We start from the raw sequence: 11,774 nt of genomic DNA, 5'->3' as shown, positions 1-11,774 counted from the left end.
TATTTTGATTGAAAAGTATAGTATATATCAGTCAAATTCTTATGAAAATATTAAGAAATTTTTATCGAAAATTTTTTATTAAGTTGATTTGACTGTTCTTTTTTGTCATAAAATACAAATATATTTGAAGTGTCATTATTATTTATATATAACTTAAAAATAAAAACAAGAGTACTGGATTAAAATCTGATTATAAAACTTGTTATCACAGATTGTAAACCTGGACTTTCTGGACTTTGTGTTCTACTCTTATTCTAGAACGTGTTATTTTCATACGAATATTTCTTATGATCTATTTATTTATGTAGTGGACACATTGAAACCTTTCATTAAGTAAAAAACCTACTATTACTTATCTGTTATGAAGTCAGGTAATTTGCGAATAAAATTATTTAAAGTTGTCGGACCAATGTTTAAACAGCAAATACTTGATCTGTCTGCGATGAAATATTAATATATGTGGGAAAAATAAAAGTGAGATAAATAAATATGGGAATGACAGGTAAATACGAAATAAACTGAAATCAAATTATTTCAATTACGAGTACTATCAGAGGACGTAGTTATTATTGATTCTCTTATATTATTATTAAAAGGGTTTCTCCCCTTGTGAAAACCCAATCAATAAGCAAATGTTACTATGACCTTATAAAAACACCATAAGTCCTAGAATGCAGCAGATAAGATAATATAAAAAATTTTACTAGAAAAAAACTCTTTATTGGTTGCTTCAAGTGCAGCGGCTACTCTTAAAGTCAGCAGATGCCCTTAAAATTATTTAAATCATGCCATCAACGGATTTGTATGCCGAAAAGTAGCGCAGACCAATAAAGTAGGGTTCCAAAATTCAAAGGTCTAAATTTTTAAAAAACGGACTTTGGACAAGTCAATCAACAGACATGGATTATAAATACTAAACAGCAACAAGAAGTAAATACAGATGGTTGGACAAAGGTCTGGTATCAAAACGCTGAAGGTTTCACTTTCATGGATGTGATCATGGATGGCTAAAAAATTGAAAACAGATCTAATGCTGCATTAAACTGCTAATAATTATATATCACGTAGTCATATTGGCAATCACATTATTGAAACATCTTCTATACAAAAGAAATATGTAGTCGTTTCAAAAGAAAAAACGACTATAATTGTTTATAGCTCGATTTTTGAATAGTAGTGAAATATAATAACAAAATGTCTTATTTAATACCTAAGCAGAATTGTTTTTGGTTTTTAAGTCAGTATAATTGTTGGACTACAAGTGGCAGTCTCAAGACTTTGAACCTATAAAATTAGAAGCTAAATCCGCACAAAGTAGTGAAAACTTTTATTGTTCAAATTTAAAGTGTAAAAATTATATACAATAAAAATTTTATACTGACAATCGGACTATATCGGATTATATTACCAACTACAGCGCACAACGCATTTTTATAAAATGTATTTAAATAGAAACAATCCATTGATTCACTGAAACCGAAAGGAAGTTCCATGTGTTCTGGGCTTCTGAGCGCATTGATTTTTTACAAATCGAGATAGATAACGAAATTGATAAAATATGCACATAATCACCACTGAGGATCCAGACTGACATCAAAATTGTCATCAACCGCGTATACAACGATTTTATGATAAAAACAGAAATAACTTTTGGGAAAGACAACATCTGTAAGGTAAGAAGAGCCTGCTACAATTCTTCCAAGAGATTTCTTATAAATTTTGTAGTTCGTTATTATCGTAACAGTTCGTAATAGTAATGATTTAAAGTAATTATTGTGACACTGATGGATCAGTGACTATTAAACCCGCGAAAAAACATTTTCTGATTGGGAGCAGAACCAGGAATACTTAGTTGTAGTCACCTTATTGGTGATTTGCGATCACACCCTATTAATTGCACTAAGTGGTATCGCTAAGGACTTTAATACCAAAGAGTCCAATATATTTTCCAGCTTGTAGGGTTTCTAAGAAAAGTTTATTCAAAAACACCTCTAATTGTAAACATTTCAAATGAACAAAAATTTTCAGTATTTAAAATATTGATAAATTTGATGCCCTATTTATTATTAAATTATATAAATCTTGGAAATTGTCGTTACTGTAAATTATGATAAAGAATTTTCCCAAATAGATTCTTTTCAGCAATCTGTGTTATTGTTCACAAAGAAAATAGACTTAAAGGTCTCTTACTTTTATTTCCTTTTCCCCCCTCAGTGTTTGGGAAAAATATTATTTTTCTGTAAATTGAATGAATTTTGTATATTTAAATAAGCAAGCTAAATAGAAGTCAAAATTCGAATTAAATTTAACTTCAATTGAAAAATATTTAAAAACTATCAATCAGTCTGATTGTGTGTTAGAAAATCAGGTCCTTTGCTAGAGGTATATCGTACCAACCAATTTATTTTTAATAGAAAGCAAGAAACAACTTTTACTACAAACAGAGTCCGAGTAGTTTAGTCCATTGCCAAAGCTTAATAATGGATCGCCAGAAATTAAAACAAGTGGTGTCTTCAAATAGTGAAGCTGATGCTGCGACTGGAAAAGCACTTAGATGCAAATCTATTACTGTTAGACGCTCCATTATTGTTACACGCTCTGTCACGGCACGGATGTTAAGTGGAAAATGTGGTAAGGGTAAGGTTAATACAGATGCCGTAAGAGCCAGAAAGACTCAAGCGAAAAAAGACACTAAAAAGAAAGTAAAAGTTATTAAGAAGGAACGTGAAAACGTTAAGTGTATTAGGACCGAAATGCAGGATGAAAAAGCTAAGCCCAAGAAGAAGGTCAACAAGAAGGTCAAGAAACAGCGCGTAAGTCCACCTACACCCACCCAGACGAAACGGAAGGAAACTTGTAAAAAGAAAAAGAATGCAAAATCTAGGAAGAGGAACGAAAAGCTACTACTAGAAAATGTCAATCAACTTCCTCGCATTAGAAAAAGGAAATATACTGAAGAAGAAAATCACTCAGTGGTTCCTATTAAACGGAAGAGGAAATAAAGTTATGTATTTTTATATTTTTCTAATTTCATAAACTTTGTACAATATTTTTTATGCTCAAAATTTGAAGTTCAAAATTTAAAGTTCACAAATTTTAAGTTCCAATTTGAAATTGCAAAATTTGAAGTTCAAAATTTGAAGTAAAAAATTTGAAGTAAAAAATCTGAAGTAAAAAATTTGAAGTTAAAAATTGCAAGTTAAAAATTGTAAGGTTAAAAATAGGTGTGTCCGTCTTTAGTATATAAGATTGCTATAAGATTGAAATGGAAATGCCTAAAATTTTAAATAAATCAAAGTAAATATTCCACTGAATTGCAAATCATCATTGTCTTTCTTATTAAGTTTTTATCCGAGGTAACTAAGTTTTGACTGTGTTATACGACGAAAATTAATGAATTATCCAAATTAACACCAATTTAATTTCTACTCAGCCAATTGAAACTTTAACTCAGCTAATTCGAGTATTTTTAATTACTTTTTTGAACTGATTGATGTAATATTTCATGCTTCACTAACATAAACAAAAACTTCGATATTGGTTGCATATTCTCTTAGGACCTTAAACTCAGTGTTTTGTGATCCATGTTCAAGACCACACTGTTATTAGTATCGATGTGTATGTTCTCGGCGGTTGGCGAAGGGAAGCATTGACAATGTGTGGCAATTGAATGTATGATGTCACATAATGACTGCTTCTTATTGAGTACAGAATCCTTCTAGGGGCCATTTGCAGATTTTTAAAAAAAATAGCTATACTTTACTGATACGCACCTTTCCATGAATGTGGAACTATTACCCAGTGACTCAAAAGTCTTATGAATAAAAACCAATAAAACAAAAAGAGTTAATACGAATTTTTAAAATGCATTTAAAAACTGCAGTATATGTAATTTAACATTGAGTTTATGTATTTCATCATTTGTTACTCTAACGCATAACTCTACTTCCAATAAAACTATAAATTTTGCACACTACGCTTATTATAAATGTACACTGCAATAAGATGTATATATATAGACTAAAAAAACTTCTATAGAAACTTCTCTGAGATTGAATTTTTGCTATGACTACGTAAATTATATTCATAAACGATACTACCACTGATACTCAAATTACTGTCCGTAACTGAGGTCTCATTATTCTCCAAGTTTACCTGTTTAATTGGAGGAGATATTGAACTACAGCTCGATCCTACTAAGCCCGTATTTGGTATTGCTTCGCATTGTTTCCAGATGCTTTTATGTTCTGGCTGTGATATGGCAAAAATTATTCACATATCTTTTTATTATTATCTTTATTACTAATTTATAAATTTCATAAAAATCAATTACATTACTTCCTCATTTGATTTGTGAAACAATTTTCAGAATAATTACATAACTGTTTTGACTCAAAAATGTACTATATATCAATCCAATCTTTATGATAAAATTATCAAGAAAGTTTTACCAAAATCTGTTTCTGATGTTTAAAAGCCGACGTTTTTTAAAACTTTTCAACTGATTTGACTGAACTTTTTTGTCCTCTTGTCGTACATAATTAACTGTCTATGTGGACACAATAAAATCCTTTATAAAGTAAATGTAGTACTACTTCTAAACAATTATAAAGTAACGCTGCCTCCTATCAAATATTAATAAATGTGGAAAAAACAAATGAGAGATAAATAAATGTGGAAATGAGATGTGAATATGAATAGAGCTATTTCCATCGGATCATTGCAATTACTTGCATTTCCAGAGTTATCACAGTTATCATCGTTTATCACCGTGGCAACTACAATATGGCCAGACAGAATGTACTAGTATTGTAACATTTTTTCAACACACACACTGTGAAGAACCCATTGCTTTAACTAAAGTAATTAGTTTAATGTCTGCTCACCGATCCTTAAGACACTTGCCCTAAATAAAATGCTAACACAATTCTGAGACGAACACCCACCGCTTTCAAAAACCTTTGACTTCAAAACAAATAGAGAGGACATGCATCTCTAAATCCATGACGTTCCTAGACGTTCTGAAATAAAGGCAAAAAAATTTTTTTATGGAAGAGATTTTAAATAGTGGTAAAATATAACAAGAAAATTTAATTTTTATTTTATAGAATTTTTTCCGGTTAACCAAATACTCGTATTTATCAATTGTTTTTGAAAATATTTGTTAGGTTTATAAGTCCGGGTAAAATTCTTAAACTACAAGTACTAGACTCAGAATTTTGAACCTCTCAAATTAGACCATCTACTCATTCCAAATATATCTGCACTAAACTTTCGTTCTTCAAATTTTATATTTCAATTTCTAAATTTAATAAAATTTCTAAACTGATAATTGGGCGACTATAGTATCGTTACGACCCACAATATCTCTCTGCTCCGTGTACATCGCTTGTTCTTGGGTTCTGAGATTCAGACGAATTCGCTTCTATATGCACACAATTATCACTGAAGAACTATGCTGACATCAATATGCTTATCAAGAACGCATACAACGATTTTAAAATAAAAACAGAAATAACTAATGACAAAGACAGCTCTAGTTTTATAGAAACGATTCTGAGTAATGATGGAGTCACTAATGGGCCATTGTTGCTTAAGCTCCGTAAGCAAATATTTTCTGATTAGACGCAGAACTAGGAATAGCCAGTAAGAGTTATTGCCGGTACGAATCAACAGTCGTTTTTAATTTCTTTGCCATCATATATGGCAAATTTATGAAATATTGTTGTATCGATTCTTGTAGATATGTAGTTAAACCTCAGTTTTCCAAAAAGGACACACTTTTTCAAAAATACATTAATTATGCATAATCTAAGCTGCAAGTGTGCAGTTCTTTAGTTCTTGATTAAGACCAATTTTAACTAACTATTATTTAAAATTTCTAGCTTCTATCTTTCGGAGTATAATGGCTTAGAAATTTGAAATTTGTTTTTCTTTCTTTACAGTTCTAGTTCTTTTATATGTTGTCAGCATATTAATGCATTTTTATGATGTTAATCGTGCAGTGGGAAGGACTATACTCTGACCTTGTTGCTATTGCTATTGGAATTGGTGATAGGAACTTTCAACCAAAATCGGTTGATGGATAGAACTTAGAAAAACAACTTAACAAATATAACAGAAAATCTGAAAAAGCACAATGGGTTGAATTATCTACTTTTGTAGAAAAGAGAAAGACATTAGAAAACAGATACTGGAAGTTTACTAAGCTAGCTAAGTTAGTATCTTATATACGATGAAAAAATTAGTGTCGTTAAAGTGGGTTCGATAGCACAATTTATAAAAAAAATTTAATTCAGACAATTGTTCTGAATACATAAAAGGACATAAAAGATCTTTAGGTTGGAATGTAAAATCTTCCCATTTCAATAATAACATACACATAATTAGACATAATTAGACATAATTATTTCAAGAATATGAGAAATAATTTAAAAGAGTTATAACAGTTATTTAACTTTATTTCATTACTTCATTTTTATTTCTGCTCTTTTAAATTTTAAAGTCTCTCTCTCAGTTGATTCAGTAAAAATATTGTTCCATTGAAACCGAAGAAAAATAAATCATTAAAAATTGTTTAAAACCTCTTCCATATTTTAAGTAAAAGTTTTATACAGGAAAAATGTGATACAAAAAAAGCAAAATGAAAGCTGGAAAATGACAATTTATTAATCGTACTATTTGCAAAAGACTATATGGGATTACATCTATATGGATTCAAGTATTGCACAAGAAGCATGCATATGGCAAACTAGAGTCATCGATTGCTGTCACACATACAGGCAAGCGTATGGGTGTCGCATTCTCCCACAGATATGTGAGGTACGCCTAAGCATCTTAGTAATTCATTTATCAGTGCCGTAACATTGGCATAGAATGTGGCTTAAAACAATGGAAGTGCCTGACGACAAGCTAGCTGGCAGTAGTATTCCATGCACGACTGCTATTCCATTATGCTGTTATACAACAGAATCGATATGAATACACAAGATGGCAGCAGCAAGCAAACAAACGCCAATGTTGCATGTGTGGGAGTCCATTTCGATTCTGTATATATAGTCAACAATGATTTGTGTTTATGTACAATGTACATAGCGAATTTGTACATAATAGCATTATATATATATAAAACTAAATTGCCTTAGATACAAAGCATTAACGTTATGCCAAAACTTTGAGACTCCTCCCGTGCGTACTTATGATTGGTCGCTTTTAGCAAGTGCCCACACTTTATTCAGCTATTCAAACCACCCAAGAAAAACAACAACAAAAATGCGGATACATTGCCTTATATTTTAACGGAAAGAACTACCCTTATGTTCTCTCTAAAACAGCAGTTAGGCATTCCTTGGCATTAATATGTAGTGAAAGCTTAACAAATGCCTGCGCATTTCATGGCATCGAAAGCTTTTCACCACACCATACCGCGCTCTCTTTTCGCATTTGTGGTGCGAAAGGGAAAGCCAGCATAATTTATGTTCAACTGACTCATCGTCAGTGACATGATTGTGGTCCACTTGCTATATTCCAGTCTTAGCATGACAGAAAGGATGCCAATGCTAGTTATTCGCGTGTAGTCCTGCTGTGTGGTGTAAACGGTTCAAACGGACCTTACTGTACCTTGTTACTTTTTCCTCAAATTGTGATTGTGTTTCTCAGTGGTAAATTTGAAAAAAAACTTCTAAATAATAATATTTAAAATGTTAAATAACTTATTATATAAATAATAATGTAAATTAAATAAATACCTATAAATGATTTACTATGACTATAAAATTGGTCATTTAATAAGTGATCTATTTTGAATAACAAAAATCCATATAACAAAAGACCATTTCTACGGGAAATAAGAAAGCGGGCCTAGTACTGAATCTGGAAATGGCATATATTGACATTTCCAGTCTCAAACATTAGTCCTGCCTTCCAGTGTACGTAAAAGACTGCAAGACTATTGATGGGGGTTAAAGGTTCTCTGTAGAGACCCACATTAGCAGTAGGTTGCAGTATTGTAGACTTTAGAGCAGGATAGACTATGTTACACGATTCTTCTAAACCAACTGCCTCCCACCATCTAATTAAATTTCTGTGTACAGATAAACTATGCGATCTCTACTGCTTAGCGATGCTTGCCAATGTATGACATAGCTCATACGGTCTTCAGACAGAGTTCCATTCAGGTCGCTAGTACAGCAGTCAACTCTGTCTGAATGTTGTTGCAAACGCTGCTAATAACTTTTTAATTAGTTTTTCTTTCCCGTATAATTTAAGACGTTTATTTTTTATTTAAAATTTTTTTATTTACTTTAATTTTTTTTGTGAAGTGCGCGATTGTGCAGAGAATTCGGGTACAAAACAGTTCACTTGGCTATAACGTCTCTACGTTCAGCCTAGCCGAATTATGACGTGATTTATCTTTCATCGAGAGAAACATTATTGAACATTTCATGTAATCTGTGTACCTTTTTTGTGATAATTAAATATATATATAGCTATATACACACATAGTTAAATAACATAAAAAAACGAATATTTACTTAATCTTAAAATACTTTCGTCCTCAAACTTGTGGATTTTTACTAACCGCTGGATTACATTATCAGTTGCAGAGCACCTAAAGGAATAACTTGCAAAAGAATATTTTTTTGGAGAGCAGTAAGTAATCAAAAATATCTACTTACTTACCACTTAGAATTCAGTAATACTTTGCTCTGGAATATGTTTGCATTTTATAACAAATTATAAATTTTTAAATTAATTATAAATTATAAATAAATAAATTATAGATTATTTATCAAATGCAAATAATAAATTACTTGCATTTTGCAAACATATATTTAACAAACTGTAAAAAGCTATTTACTCTCTTCCATAATATAATACATTATATAGTATTCCCTATTTACTCTCTTTCTTGCCCACGATACGCAGCACAAGGTTGTCAAGATAGTGAAAAACATGAGCCTCACATTAACCTAATTTTGCTATCAGTAATAGGTGTTACTTTCAAAAGTTCTCGGAAAGTTTCTGTTTTCTCTTTCTAGAGTAGAAATGACTGAGAAGGGAATTGTTGAAATTCCTACAGTATATATTCTAGACAAACTTTTATTTAAAAAATTTTTTAAATAGGATTATTAAAAATTTTTAAATAAAGAGAAAACGTAGAAAAACTGTTTGAATGAATAATTTCAGAAATTTCTTTGAAATAGGTTCTTAGTTTGGATCTTATAGTCTAGGGGATGTAAAGTAAAATTTTAAAAAATATTGTATAATTTTTAATACTTATGGCAGGAAAAAAAAATCAAGAAAATTTTCTTACCTAAAATAGAAGGAGTGTAATGGATGAGAGATAATACAATAAATTCTATTTGAATTGTAAAACTTAAAAAGTCTATGTCAGTTTCTATGGTTTTTCAATTATTTACACATATGAAATTATGTACATTTTTTATACATAAATGTATTTATTCATATAATATAATGATTCTAAATGCAACAAAAACATATCACCAATCAATAAAAATTTATTTTATTTTTTAAATTATAATTAAGAATTTTTTTTATATAAAATATACATATAGAATTATATACGTAAAATCTCTTAATTCTTTTATTCAAATGTTTTTCATCAAAATTTATAAATGAAAAGTGATTTAACTTTTAATTTCGCGAATTTAGTGCTGTAAGTTAGCACAGTGTATTTTCAATTCCTTTTTACTTTTTATTTTCACGTCGTTTCAGTAGTGTTTCAGTAGTGCTGGCTCTTTGACACGTCATATGCGATGCCATTTTCAAAGTAAATCCTCTTAAAAATGTATTTATTATCTTTTAATAGTTTATTATTCTATCTATTATATATCTACAAGTCCTGATTTTTTTAATACAAAAATATTTTTTGAACACACTTTTTTCGAAATAAATTTATGTTATATAATTGTGTTTAAGTTATAATTTATTTCCCAAAATATGTAATATTAAACTCAAATTTTTTTTTATCAGTGAGATATTGTCATATTATATATTATGTTAAAATGTGTAGTCCTCATATATAGCTTCAATAGTTTTTTTTTTCAATTTCTACGAAAATCAACATTGGCAAATGTGTAATCTATACCTTCCACGCAGATGAATTGGAACTATTTCCTACTGGCTGGTTCGCTTTAAAACTTACTACATCATATATTATCATATATGACATCATATATTATATTACTACTACAATAATATATCCCAGGCTTTGATCGATAAAAATATTCAATTTTGAGAATTTCGTCTATAATGTTTGATTTAATTTTAAAAGATGCATTCTAAGATGTTTCTGTTATGAAATATCGAGTATTTCGAAAATAAAATATTAAATCCATTACAGGCGTAAGTCGTCTTTACCCGCGGTCAGTAGCCTATGTCAGATAGTCTGATTAGTGGCTTGCTGTCGCTCTTTCACCAGTGGTTACCGAATCAAACACCTTTAAAGTTGATTTTATATAACAGCAAATATTTTTCTCCGGAATTTTATTTTTAGGCAAGCAAACATTAGGTAGTCGCTGCGACTCACAAAAATAGACTTTTATTTACACATAAATTAATTAACTCTTCTTTAATTTAAATTTTTTGCAGACAAAATAAAAATAAAATATATCAATGATTTCTGGAAAGTTGGTTAAATCATTTATTAATTAGTTAGTTTAAGTAGTCTTTAAGTGATTGATATTAGTCACGTAAGTGATTTATTAGATTGAAATAATTGTCACTTTAGTGTAAAATCCACAGTTAAGAATCCATTGAAAAAGTTGAATGTTTTGAATAGAGTTTTAAAGAAACTATCTAAAATAGTCCCATTGAGTTCTCATAGATGTTCTTATAAACAACGCAGTGGGTCTAAGTTTTATAAATACCTACTTACAGCTCAATTTTTGCCCACACATATAAACTTTAGTCTACGGAAACAAAACAGAACCAAAAAGAACAAATAATCACTCGAATGTGCAGTGTAAGAGGGATCCATGAATTTTGAATATAGTGATCACTGACCCACGATTTTTGATCCACTGAATTGTCTAGATGAAATAAAATAATTGATTCTAAAACTTAAGATGTTCATTAATCTGTCCAGTTATTGTTGAACCCTTTTCAATATTTTAAATCAACAGCCTGTTTAAGTCTTTCCAGATCGTCTGGTGGTCGTCTGGAGTAAAATCATATTTTTCAATCTGTTTAAAACTTTCTCATATTGTTTTAATTACTTCTAGATGCTTGAAATTTAATTATAGATATATGTTTCCTAAATAATGCAGCAGGTCCTTGTTTTGTTTATACCGTAAAGCGTTAAAATTGTTCAAGCGATTGAGTTGTTGTTCTAAACTGGCAAATACGATAACCTAGTCACAGATAGCTTTTTTATACCTATAACTTCATGCAATATTTTTCAATACTTTGCAATATTTTTCAAAACTTTCTTATTCTTATTTAACGATCCTCTTTTTTTTGTCCGCCACAGAAGTTTTTGACTATCCAGAACAATATTCATAAGCTTTGCTGTCATGACTTATTCGGTATCACCTGTTTACTATTGCTTATATTACTGCAGAGCCCTCATAGTGTACCTCTAATTTAACGAATTTCAATTGTATCGACATATTATTTTCTATTAAAATTCTTTATTTCCCCATGTATTTAACAAATAAAATAATATTAAAACTAAGTTTGATTAAAAACTCAACTGATAATTCAACTGATTTCTAAGCGACAACAGATATCTCTTCAGAAAAGGTTAATCT

At 29.9% G+C, this 11,774-nt stretch overlaps 1 protein-coding gene across 1 annotated transcript in view; it reads left to right on the top strand.

Annotated features, from left to right (window-relative positions):
* The first annotated feature begins 8,348 nt into the window (after nucleotides 1–8,348).
* The window catches only part of LOC119662161 (vesicular glutamate transporter 1), a 29,106-nt gene continuing 25,680 nt past the window's right edge, over nucleotides 8,349–11,774 (top strand). The window contains exon 1 of the mRNA XM_038071716.1: nucleotides 8,349–8,652. The gene's annotated coding sequence lies outside the window, so the exon portion shown is untranslated. The remainder of the gene's footprint in view (nucleotides 8,653–11,774) is intronic.

Source organism: Teleopsis dalmanni, chromosome X (genome assembly GCF_002237135.1).
Source record: "Teleopsis dalmanni isolate 2A chromosome X, ASM223713v2, whole genome shotgun sequence".
In the NCBI taxonomy this organism is placed as follows: domain Eukaryota; kingdom Metazoa; phylum Arthropoda; class Insecta; order Diptera; family Diopsidae; genus Teleopsis; species Teleopsis dalmanni.
This window is presented reverse-complemented; position numbering and strand designations above follow the sequence as displayed.